Genomic DNA, 14390 nt, shown 5'->3' on the forward strand with positions numbered 1-14390 from the left:
TATGGTGGTATGGGAGAGGAGGGGGGTTGTCGATAACCCTTGAATAATCAAGTGAAAATCACTTTCTTGTTTGTGCTAGAATTTTGTGGTCATCTTTTAGGGTTTCCTTTTTGTTTCTCTCTCCTCTCATGACTTGAACACTGCTCACCTTTCCTTTCTTCTTACGACATTAACTTTTAACTTTTACATTTCTTTTTCTTTGTTGTAACAAGTTATTGTAATAATAAATTTTATATAACATTTTTTTTAAATATCGTGTCGTATAAAATAACTAATAGGACACTTGGTTTCAAAAAATCCTGTAAACTTGTTAAAAACGTTCAAAGGGATTGTATAAATTTATTACAAACACTTGTAGATAGAGACTTATCCAAAAACTCTAAGGTAATTAATCTTAATTTTACATCTATATTCATATCGAGCCGTATGTAAGCTCTAAGAATTTTACTGCTAGACATAACTTAACAGGGGAAAAAAAGTGTATGTATAATTTTGGGCAATGTTCTAGTCTACATTGATCAATATACAAGGTATATGTAAGATCGTGTAAGAACATGAATTAAGGTGAGAAAGACAAGGAGAGATCTGGACTCTTGATCATTTTTAATTTCTTCCACATTCTATGAATTGCGTTTATTACGAGAATTGATCCAGTGTATTTCGATGTACCGTATAATTAGTGTTGATCTTTAATCAGAATTGATCCAATGGTGGAAATCGTTTTTACCGTTTCTCACCATAACTTATATTCTTACCAAAACTCAACCCCATATATATTAGTAATTAATTAGATATAATTATATATCATATGAAATTTAAATTGTAAATTACAATTAATGTATTTTTTAAACTGCATGACTGGAGAGACATAATGTTTTATTACGTACAATATGCAAGTTAAAATAAAAGTAAAACATGTAAATTAAGCAGAATTAATATTATAATTAAACTAACCAAAGAAAATACACATTTAATTACGTATGTATAGATGAAGTTGGATCTTAATTTGGTGAAATTTGAACCCTTAATTTTTTTTTTTAGAGATTTGACTCTACCACTAACTCAGATAACACAAAGCTAATGACCGTTTGGTGTCATTGTAGTTGTTATAGCACCACAACCTCGGTCAACTTGACTTGATTTCGATTCGAATAATTATTAGACATGTGCCAATTGGGTTGATCCAGAGGCGAATGTAACTATAGTTCAAATACAGTATTATGATAAAATACAATGTAATCCAGAGGCGAATGTTGCTAATTCAGTATTATGATAAAATATAATGTAATCCACACGTTCATGCATTAATACGATGAATATTTTTTTGACTGTTCTTCAAATCCATTAAAAATAGTTGAGATGTATGCATACTGCTCCAAGCACTCATGGTTAACAAACATAAATAATTTATTTTCTAGAAAATCAACAAGGAAAAAGGCTAATAATTCTAATGAGTGTGATAACCTGTTTCAGACTGTTAAAGAGTAAGATTTATGAGTTTCTTTTTTATAAACTTTAAACTATAAGCTAACAGTAATCTACACTGTTTGTTTTAAACTGATTTAAAAAGCATTGAACTGAATATCACAGATAGTAAACAGTTATACGATACGAAATGTCACATTCCACGATTAATGTGGATCCCACAGTTCCATTGACCATTCAGAAAATCCAATAATTTTCGTAACGATCAACTTTGGACATATTTTAGTGTTTGACTAACTTAACGATTGGAATATTCGTGTGAATTAAGGGATGAAGCACTCACTCACTCATGTCCCATCAAATTTATAACAGATTTTATTCCAACTACTCATAAAAATCAACATCTTTTTAACAATATTATCTAACAAATTAATTAATATAATTTGTTATTTTGAGGTTGTTTGACAGTTGCTGAATGGTTTGGTGCAAAATGATTAAGTGGTCAGAATGATTAAGAGGTTTTCATGATGATAATGTAAAATGAAATATAATTATTTGGTAACTGTTTACAATGAAATTAGGACGTTTAATGGTTAAGAGAGACTCAAGATACAAAATCATTCAGATGATTTTAAAACTATTAAGAAACAGATTTTTTTTTTTTGCCAAACAATTAGATTCACTTCTTAACGATTCAGATGTTGTCTCTTAATGGAATTGTCAAGAGGTAAACAAACAACCCCTTTATATCACTAGTCGTCCTCCAAAACTTCCATTATACTTTTTATACGAAAGACATGAACCAAAACACTCGAAGAATATTAAAAAAAACAATCTAAAAATCAAAATCTTTAATCTTATACTTCTGGGAAATACATTCGTGAGTCATTTTTTACGGTTTGCATATACTTGCATCCTTTAGATTACTTACTAAAAGAGTTATCAAGGAAATAATAGAGGTTCTGTCACATATTAAAGAACAATACGATGTCGACTAGACAAACATAAATTGTACCAGAGTCTCGAGTTACTAAGTGACACAGATTTTATCTCTGATACCATGCGAGAATCATAAAACCCTAATAATTAGATTAGTCTCCAAAAAAGCCTACTTTTAAGAAAAGAATGAGATGTTTCAACATGTATTCAAGATAAATGATCAAAATATTGCATGAAATCATATATATATATATATATATATATAAATATATATATATATGTATATATATATGTTGAGAAATAAAAGTAAACAAACTTTGTGTTGCTTGAAGATTGGTTCAAAGGGTATAATTACACCGTGCGAGCAAGGATTGTGCGGGCAGGGAATTGGGGGGAACACCGTGAAAACACGAGGCACATTTTGTCGACCCACCAAAGACAACAAAGATTAAAGATGACTCTCATGATGGAAAAGGCCAACTCATGGTGTGTGTGTGTGTGTGTGGTGCCTTTTCTTTGCCCTTTCAATTTATTTCATTTCTGGGTGCTCCATCTTTTTTAAATCATCTTCGATTCTTATGGAACTTAAATTAGTTTTATCATAAACCACAAGAGTGGTGTTTGATTGATTTGAGATTGGCTTCAAAGGTCAAAAATATCAGGAGGTCCTAGGTTCAAATTAAAGGAAGAATAAAAATCCCCTTGTGGCCACGGATGTTCAAATGCGGTGACTCCGGACTATCTGCAAAGCAGGTGGTCGTCCTGGGATTAGTCGGCTCGCATAACGAGTTGGATATCCAGGTTAATAAAAAAATTAATTTTATCATATATAAATTTTTATATCTCATATATATTATCGAACTCATCAAAACCACTACAACAAAACTGGATTTATAGAACACCATCAATTTCAAAGCGTCCTGATAGACTGCTTCATAAAACTCAAGTTATAGGACCCGAAAATATATGGTACTATTTAAAAGCATTGTAATAAGTTTATATGATGTTTTTAGAACATTATTAATATAAAATACCCTATTAAGCTATTTTATGGGATACTTTTGAAAAAATATCCTATAAATCCATCTTTTTATGGGACACTTGTTTTTGTAAGGCATTTTTTCAAATAGTTTCATATAGAATAGTTAATGTGACGGCGCTTTGTATTAAAAGTGTCATAAGAACTTGTTAAGATGCTTAAAAATGTCTTATAAATTTATTACAAAGGTTAAAAACGTCCTATAAATTTATTACAACGTCTTTAAATAGGATTATTTATTTTTTGGTCATATAAATTGAGTCTTGTAAAACAATCTATTAAGACGCTTTAAAATTTATGACGTCCTATAAACCCGATTTTGTTGCAGTAAATTAATAATCCTTAAAAATGGATTTTTAAATGATCTAGCATTACACTTGCCATATAAAAAATATAAAGATTTGTCTAAACGATTGTTATCTAAATGATCAAGATTTTCCTAAGATAATTACAGGGATCCTTTATCAATATTTATTATATAAGTATCTACTCGGTAAGAGTCACCACCTCCGATCACTTACCTTAATGGATTAGATTGTTAGTAAACACCATCATCTTTGAGCAGATCAATAAGTGTTGACTCCGTATAGTACGAATCACCACCTTACAGGGGTAAAACGTCATCTCTGCTTACCTCATAAGAGGAAGTAAACGTTTAGTTACATAACAAAAGACAATAATTGTTTAGTAAACAACCCTTTATTTACTGTTTGGCAAACTAGTTGTTATGGTAAGCTAGTTGTTAGTTGAAAAACTATATTTAGTTAAAAAATAATTAATAAGCTAGATGATAATATAAAATAATCTAAAAGAACATATAAAAAGGGGAAAAGTTTAAAAGAACCCAATGGACTTTAGTGTTTGAAATGATTAAGTCATTGGATAATTTTTTGGAACAAATAAGTCATTGGACATTCCAAAATCTGTTAAATAACTCCTTGGACTTTCTAAAACCTGTTAGATACATTTTTATGACCTATACAGTTGGTTAATGTGGTAAAATAATGGAAAAAATAATCTGAAAAAAGCCATGAACTTTCATATTTTGAACGATTAAGTCCCTAAACATTTTTATAAACCAAAAAGTACTTACATCTATAAAATGAAACAAATATACCAAAAAAGTATTTACATTTACAAAAGATACTTACATCTAAAAAAAGATTGTTGATGGAGTTTATTTTTAATTAAAAATAAAATATATTCTGTCAGTAATTTTTTAAATTAAAAAAAATAAAACAAGGATTTAAAACGATTACTGATTAAATTTATTTTAATTAAAAATAAAATATATCTCGTATGTGATTTTTCAAACTAAAAAAGATTTAAAAAAGATTATTGATAAAATTTATTTTAATTGAAAATAAAATATATTTCGTTGGTGATCTTTTAAATTAAAAAAATAGAAAATAATTTGATCAAATTACCGACAGATTAACGATAAAATTTAACTAAATACATAATTAATTAAAAATTTTCGCTAATCCGTCGGTGAAATAATATCACCTACAAGATTCAAATACGAGCTCTCATACTTATATACATGTTATTGTGTTAGAGCATATGACGATTGTCAAGTTAACCATTAATTATATATAAATAATCCATGCATATAAACCAATGAACACTATTTACGGATTTTAATTAAGTATATATTTAGTTAAATTTTATCGTTAATCCGTCAGTAATTTAATCTATTTTTTTATTTGAAAAATCACCAGCAGAATATATTTTATTTTTAATTAAAATAAATTTTACCAGTATTTCTTTTTAAATTTTTTTAACTTTTTTTTTAATTTGAGAAATCATATACCAAATATATTTTATTTTTAATTAAAATAAATTAATCAGTAATCTTTTTTGAAATCTTTTTTTTTAATTTAAAAAATCACTGACAAAATATATTTTATTTTTAATTAAAATAAATTTTATTAATAATCTTTTACAAATGTAAGTACATTTTTGTAAATATAAGTATTTCTTTGGTATATTTGTTTCATTTTATAGATGTAAGTATTTTTTTTGTTCAAAAAATATTTAAGGCTTTAATCGTTCAAAATATAAAAGTTCATTGAGTTTTTTTAGACTTTTTTTTCATTATTTTACCACATTAACCAGTTTTATAGATTATAGAATGTATCTAATATGTTTTAAAAAGTTAAATGAGTAATTTAACATGTTTTAGAATATCCGATAAACTATTTATTTCAAAAAATTGTCCAAGAATTTAAAAATTCCAAATACTAAAGTTTATTGGGTTTTTTTTGGACTTTTCCCTATAAAAAAATATATTTACGTCATATTTACTACAAGAATTAACCTGCAAATCCAGAAGAAAAGTAGTCGATTAGGGTCGAAAACAAATAATAAAAAACTATAAGTAATTTGATTGCCCAAAAGCATGCATATAAAGCAATATGATGATTAAATTTGATTTGCTTAAAATTAGTGCCTTCATCATGCATTGTTTTGCAAAAAAGAGAAACAACATTTATGAATTCGTATGAGTATTAATAATCACCTTAATAAAAAACACTTGGTTAACCACAAGGGTGATGTTTGATTGGTTTAAGCTTGGCTCTAAAGGTCAAGAGTACCAAGAGTTCTCATGTTCAAATCTAAAAAGAAATAAAAATTCCCTTGTGACCACGGAGGTTCAAATGCGGTGACTTCGGGCTATCTGCAAAACAAGTGATCGCCCTGGGATTAGTCAGCTCGCATAGCGGGTTGGATATTCAGGTTAATCAAAAAAAAAAACCCAGTTGGTTTGGGATTTAAAACTGACCTAATCTGAAAATTAGGTAGAATAACCCAACTTAAGCTAAGTTGAGACTTCATTGGTTTATAAGATCTAGCTAGAAACAAAAGGGTCTTTGGTCTAGTGGTATGTGAGTTTTTGGCCTCCTAGAAGATCAATAGTTTAAACCTCATAAAAAATGAGAAGGATGTGTGAGTTTATTTGTTCTATTTGTTGTATAAAAATATTATATACTTCAAAAAAAAAAAAGATCTAGCTAGAAACCAATAATACCAGGAGTAGAAAATAAGCAAAACTCGTATGAACGAAGACCTAACATAGGATAAAGTCAACCATTTGCAATCCTTTCTCAATCTCCATGTATCCCTAACCAAGTATTCTAGGATAACAATCAAAAATTACCCTCCTCGAATCATATGTGATTCAAGCACATGTTCATTCTTTTTGATACTCTTGTAATAAAATTGGGAGTTAGGTATACAAATTAATGACTTGTTCGTACAATATTATGTTAGGAATAAGCTCAACAAAAGAGATTTGTACAGTTATTTTCGGTAGATATTAAGTAATTAAGGTTTAACATTTTTATTTTAGATAAGATAAATCTCAAGATAAAAGCACTTAAATTTGTGGATTTATTTCTTAATAATTTTATTTCACTTTAAAATATTTATTTGTTGTATTTAAGAACATATTTATATGATTATTTTAAATTTATTAAATCTTTGTGATGATGAAATAAACATTAAATATTATCTAACATCATAATGGAAATTTAAGTTTTAAAATCAAAGTGTTGCTTTTATTTAAAATCTTATTATTATTATTATTATTATTATTATTATTATTATTATTATTATTATTATTATTATTATTATTATTATTATTATTATTATTATTATTATTATTATTATTATTATTATTATTATTATAATAAATAATAATAATTATTATTATCATCATCATCATCATCAAATATAGAACTTATATATGGAAAAAAAAAGAGTTGAGACCATATGAAAATAAATGAGTCTATGTTGACTAAAAGGGCATGTTTGGTACTAACTTAAAGAGTTCAACAGAGGTTTTAGCTTATTCGCTCAGTCATATAAGGATGCTTGGTAATGGCTTAATCAAATAAATGGTGACTTAATAGCTAAAATGTGGGGAGGAAGCTTTATGGAAATAGACATATTATTTCCACCATACCCCTGCCAAAAAAAAAAAAAAACTCGTTCATAAAAAAAAACCTCGCTCAACTTTCTTCTCTAAAAAAATACGCTCTTGAACGTGAAAACCTTAAGGATCTCCATGAAAACCTCACTATTTCCTCTTGCGATTGGAGCTACTCAACCAGTGATTTGAAGGTTGCTACTATCAATTTGAAGGTTGCTATTGAAAAATACAAATATGCATGCCTTCTCCCCCATCGTGAGGTAACCTTGTTGTATTTGTTTATAGATCTACATTCCTTGTCCTTGATGGTTCGTCCCCTCTTCCATCTTTCGTCTTCAATGGTTCTTCCCATCCTCCTCCATCTTCTACTCGATTGATTTTCTTTTATAAGGGGACTCGTTCGAAGCAAAAGAATACGATTGAGACATGGAAAATATGAAGAAATCGAAGAATGGGTGAAAATGAAATCAAAGGTTAACAGGTGTGGATGGGTGAAGAAAGAAATCGAAGGAGTTGCATATTGGGATCTGGATATGATTAGCAGGTTAGCAGGTTCTGGATGGTTTGTATTGAAGGTAGAGTTTTTGGATTGAAGCTTTGCTTTTTGTTTTTAACTGATTTATGAATCAATCATCATTCTCATGACTTCTTTCTTCTACTTCTATTAAATTATTCTTTGTAATTTTGATTCGTTTTCATGTTTCTATGAATGTATTCTTGAGTTGAAGGAGAAACAACAAAGTGGAGGTGAGTCTTATAAAGTGCTTAATGAAATGCCTCAAAGAAATGTTATTACTTGAATTGATGATGCAACTGATTTTGGTTTTAGTTTATTGGTTTTGTGTATTTGATCTATCTTTGATCTAAATAACTTGGTTCAATTGGTTCTGTTGTATTGTTCATGTTTAAATTTTGTTAGTCAATGCTTAATATACAATGAAGGGTAAAATAGTCATTTATGACATTCAGACCGTTTATTCAGCACAACAAACAAACAACAATGTTTCTCAATCTATACAGTAATCTTTATCCATACATGACCTAATGAAAAACTAACCTAACACCCCCTAAGGTCGAGAATAAATTTCCTTGATCTATTTTAAAGTATTTTGATCCATTGTGTTACAGTGGACAATTAGCTAGAGCAGCGGGTGCTGTAGCGAAACTAATTGCAAAAGAAGGGAAATCGGCCACATTAAAATTACCTTCTGGGGAGGTCCATTTTTTTTATTCCCGTGGAAGTCCACATTTTGGCCGAAAAAAGAGAAAAGAGGGGGGCTGGTATTTAATTGTATCTCTAATCTTCTTTATTCCTTCCCAGGTCAATAACGGACCAAACGAGAATTTTAGGAAAAAGATCTTTGAGATCTCTTTCCTTTTTTTTTTCAATTCTCTACTCTAATATCAATATTGTAATCTGAAAAAATATAAATTTTCGAGATTTTTATTCAAAGGTATTTGTGGAGGGAGATGTTTATTTGCCTACTCAAAATTATGAATATTGATATGGAATTAGAAAACAATATATATATATATATAGATACATGGTACAATAGATAGGAACTACTTTCTAGGAGACAATTTTCAAAGATAAAACTAATCTAAAACTAATCTATTATCTCAATTCACACAGATAAATACAAACGATGAATTATCCCTAACACCCCCTCGAGTTGGCATTGGGGGAGATATGTCGACCACACCCCAACTTGTGACTAAGCGCTTAAATGGATGCACCTCGAAATTTAAAGACTTTGAATATGTTGAGTTATTCACATGTGCATAAAACCATGGAAATTGAAAGATGATGAATACAATTACTCATTCACATGTATATGTATCCCATAAATGAAGGACACAAGTAATCCAATTATGTAATATTTTTTGTAAATTATGGAATAACTTTTTGTAGATTTTTTACAGGATAAATGAAGTTTCCCTAAATTGTAGTAACTTCTCATGATTTAAGTGATTTTAATAAATGGAAATGACTATTCGTAATGAATTGTACCATTTTCCCATTTTCGTTTAATAAATTGTTGAATATACTATTTTTAAAAATCGTTAGATTAAAACTAATCAGTGGTTGTTAGGATATTACTCAGTAATTCACTTTTTAAAGTTTCCCCCTTAACTCAACCCTATGTATATTGTTGGTCTCAACTATTTGATTTGATAATAACACAAATACATCTAATCAAACACTTAGAAATATTCTTGTAATTTTGTATCAAGAAACAAAAAATTCAGACTACCTCTTATATATGAATTGTACCTCATTTTGTTCTTGTTATCCTGATCTGTTAACCGGATTCATCATCCGGTTGTGCTGACCGGATTTAGCATCATAATTTGTTATCAAAATCTTTCATCCGGGTTTGATATCTAGATTTACTCTTAAATCCAGATTTGTTATCAGAATTGATATCCAGATTTAAAAATCTGAAATATGAGAGAATCCAAATTAATATCTGCTTATATTTCCTGTAGTTAATAAATCAAGTCTGCTATAATCCAAAGTATACCTTATATTTTTGGAGAAAAAATAGAATAAGATTTTTCTTGTAAAAGTCTTATTATTATATCTATTGATGCAAAAAAAACATATTTTTTTTTTGTACATAATCGAAGACTAATTGAAGTGAAGCTAACATAGTCAACAAAGTGGATTGAATTGTCATCTAGCCGATTGAATATCAATACATGATAAAGTAAAAAATAGTCTAACAAATATTATTTTTGGCAAACCGATTTTTGAGTGCAAACTTAACCAACAAGTTTGACTCATTAACTCTACCAATTCTTGTCCTAGTATGGTAGCATGCTCAACATATGAGACTAAGTAAGTTTAAAAGTATTATTTTATTAGTACTATACTTTATTTATTGTTCCCTCTGCATTCATAAGGATAAACGTCTACATCAATATCAAAAGGTTGTAATAAAGAGTACAAGCATGCATTGATTAGTAAATCAACATCAATATCTAAAAGACTGTCTTATTAGTCCTTCAGATCTGAAATAGTACATTCTTCCTTTACTCTTTCAATATCTAGTAAATTTGTCACCAGCCAGATTGTTTAGGATCAGGTCTTAACTCACTAACTTCCTCAACAAATTTGTAATTCATTTGTTTTATAAATATACATGATTAAAAAGTGAAAATCTGATATGTTTGTATTCAACCCCCTTTCTACAAACACTTTATTTGAAAGTCATTATGTCCATCGAGGACCAACAATTGGTATCAAAGCAATCTGTTTAAATTCATAAACAAGATTTGTAATAACTTCCACAAGTAATGAAAATGGGTCCTTATCTAAGCCTCATCTTTTTCAAAAAGATAATTTTCTCTTTGAAAAAACAAGATGGTTTTTTTTTCTTGAATGAGTTGACAATCGAACTCCTAACATCCTTTAAAATGGTCCATATGCTCCTACTACCTTCTTACCAAGATATCCTGACAAAAATGATAAGGTAATCATACCAGGAAGACAAATCATTAGAACTCAATATCTATGGACAACAGGAAAGAAGTTACAAAATACTAAAGCTAGAACCATCATCATGATGTTATTACCTGTTGGTGTTTATTACTCTATCATGAACCTGTCAGCTGTATAAGAGATATGTGGAACACTCTCATTGTTCTATATGAAAGTACGACTGAAGTCAAGCAAAGCAAAAAGATCAGTCTCATCAAACAACATGAATTATTCGTAGTTAACAAAAAAACCAATCTCTCAATTATGTCTACAACAAGTTCAATTCTCTATTAAATGATCTTACAGTACATGATAAGGTTTTTAATAATGATTAAGTTCTATGAAAATTTATTGATTTTTTCCAAACTCTTGGGAAAACATAGCTGTGTGTTTAAAACCTCTAAGGATCTTTATCATATGCTTTTAACTCCTATATATGGAACTCTGTACAACCATGAACAAACTAAGGTGCTTAGGAATAATGTCTTTCAAGATTCCAAAAGTACAAACATTGGCTTTGTTTCTTCTGACTCCAAAAAGTTAGGATCAATAGTCACATTCTATCTATGACACAGATTCTGAAGATTGTGATGAGCAACCTGATTAGTTTTACTTTTTTGGAATCAAGTAGTTACTGAAACTCCAATGTCGGTCTCGATAATTTTTTGATCGACTTCCACTACAAAACAAAGAGGCTTCACTGGCGAAAAAATTTGTCGGCAATCCGTCGATAAAATCCATCAATGGAGGATTACCGGCAAATCTCATTGTTGGAGAAAGTGTGTCTGGTGATTGTGATTACACGTGGATTTTCAATCACCAATGAATGATGGTTACTTTTCGTGATCTGCCACGAATCTATCGGTAATTACTGGCAGATAAACTCATCCAAAGGATCCGTTAGTGAAGCTGATTCTGATGACAAGCTAGATGGATTTCCAATTGGTCTCAACGAAAGATGACTCAAATTATGGTCTCCATGGATTCTTGATTGCATGGTATCGATAGGTTTTCAAATGGTTTCAATATCATGGGTTTGTTAGCTTTAGACTTGATAAGACGACCATCATAATCATCAAATTTTCGCTAAAAAAGATAAGTTGTGAGTTTAATACACACAAACACACACTAGAAGGTGATGGGTTACAGGGTTATACATACAAACACACACTAAAAGACAAATGTGGTGGGTTACAAGTGTTACAAACACTAACATACTACGATAATAAAGGTGGTGTGTTCCTTGTTATACACACAAACTTACACTAAATTAAAAAGATGGTGGTTATTTGATGAATATGAGACGTATAAGGGTTTTGATTTAGGATTGTAAGTTGGAATTTAATTTTAAGATTATATTGTCTTTTAATTAAAATGTGATTTGATAATATGTCGTTGGATCAAAATGTATTAGATACTTGTGATTGATTAAGTGGTTCTCAAAGTATTTATGGTTCCTCTTTGGATTTAAGGTTATGAATTCGTAAAAATCAATCTCATCTTATTGTTTAAGATTTTTCAATAAAGTTTTCCTGGGGATTTCATCCCCTTTTCCCAAAAAAAAATCCTATTGTTTAAGATTATTTTTTATATATGGTCGTAATTTAAGGTATTGTTTTACATATATTTTTTTCGTAAAGTATTATTTTTACATATATTTGTTTCATAATGTGAAAATTTTAACATGTACTTTTTGTTTGATGATGTGAACCAAAAAAAAAGTACTGACATGTATTTTTCACAATGTGAACACAAACATGTGTGAAACAATATCTTAATGTCATAACATTTGATTTAAAGATCATGTAAAAAGTATTTTGAGATGGGCTCTCACGAGTCTGTAACATTTTTTTATGGTTCTCATTTGATTATCTTTCTTATGTGTGTGTATATGGATGTTCCATTAGTAACCTCATTTTCTTTGAGAAACGGGGAGCCACGAGAGGATGCCACGTATCCATATTCATCAAGAATACGAAAATGGATTTTTTTATTACAATATTCATGATGAATGTTTATGTTCCATCCATATTCATCATGAACATGGACACGTGACGCACTCTCAATGGTTTCTCGGTTCTTAATGAAAATAAGGTTTCTAATGGGATCTGACAAATATATATAGGAGTTTAATTATTTGAGAACTCCAAAATATGTGATATCCGTAAGGTCCATCTTAAGCCACTAATTTAAGATAATTAATATTATTAATTAATTAATGAGATAATTGTCTTTATTTATTAAAAGAAATTAATACATTTTTAGAAAATTCCATACTTATTTCTTTCTTCATTTCACTCTTCTATCTCCTAATTAACATGCATACCGTTCACACAAGGTGAACACATTACAAACACATTATAAACAACGTACTTAATTCAATAAATATTTTACTAGGGTGTTTACTAGTGATATGTTTATATTTAATTTTATTGACTTAGTTTCTGTTCACGATATGTTCACAAACTATACCATATTTCGAGAGTGTGTTCACAAACTATTATAATAATATTGCTCAGAAAATATTCACAGTGAGTTCATATTCAATTATGTGTGTGTACTTGTATTTTATGGAGCGAGACAACATTACAAACCAGTTATATGTGTTGTTTCACATGTATAAAAATACAATATTTATATTGTTGTTTCATGTATGAAATGTTGATAACTGCTTTGTGTGTGAAAAGACAATGTTGAACATTTCACATGTGAAACAACAATGTATAAACTGTTTTTATTTACGTTCAGTATTTCTATTTGTGAAAGAATGTGACTCACTCTCTCTCCTGATTGTTCTCCATCTCTTTTATTTTATCGTTCATCAATTGGTAATATTAAAAAACATTGATTTTGTTTTAGCATTTAACTAACCAAGTCATTTATTTAAAATATTATTTCTGTAATTTTAATATTATACGTGATTGTAACGCTTTTTTTAATCAAAATTGGTTAAAACCCTGGCCGTTTCTTGACTGTTTTTCCCTGACTTAGTAAGTAATCTATTTTTGTAATTAAATTAAATTAGATGATATGTTTATTTTAAAACAAATGATTTAATTTCTTTGAATATAGAGTAATTACAAATTCCGTCCTTGTCCTCTCATCTCGGTTACAGAGAGGGTCCCTAAACCCTAAAATTTCATGATTAGGATCCTTTGATTAGGGTTCCCAGCCATGAACTTTAGAGTTTTTGGATTTTATTCTTAACCCAGATAAAATTACGGAATAAAATTTGTAATTTACTCTTAAATATATAATTTTAAGCTAACATCACATCTTAAATATGATGTTAAATAAGATTAGTAATTAGATTTCCAATGAAAAATGGAAGGAGGAGTGATTAGATGATCCTTAAATATGTGTTCGAAAAAAACACAAAAGAAATCTATATATATATTAAAGAAGAAACCACTATGTATGATGTGGCCTCTTCTAAAAGCTAGGAGCTTATTTATCTTTTTTCTCCTTTTTTTGGTTTTTTAAAATACTAATTAAGTTAAAGACTATTATGCCCCTACAAGCAAATTGTATATTTCATAATAGATGAGATCATTTGGTAATTTTGCATC

This window comes from Cynara cardunculus, assembly GCF_001531365.2.
Source record: "Cynara cardunculus var. scolymus isolate 2C chromosome LG 15, CcrdV1, whole genome shotgun sequence".
Lineage (NCBI taxonomy): Eukaryota > Viridiplantae > Streptophyta > Magnoliopsida > Asterales > Asteraceae > Cynara > Cynara cardunculus.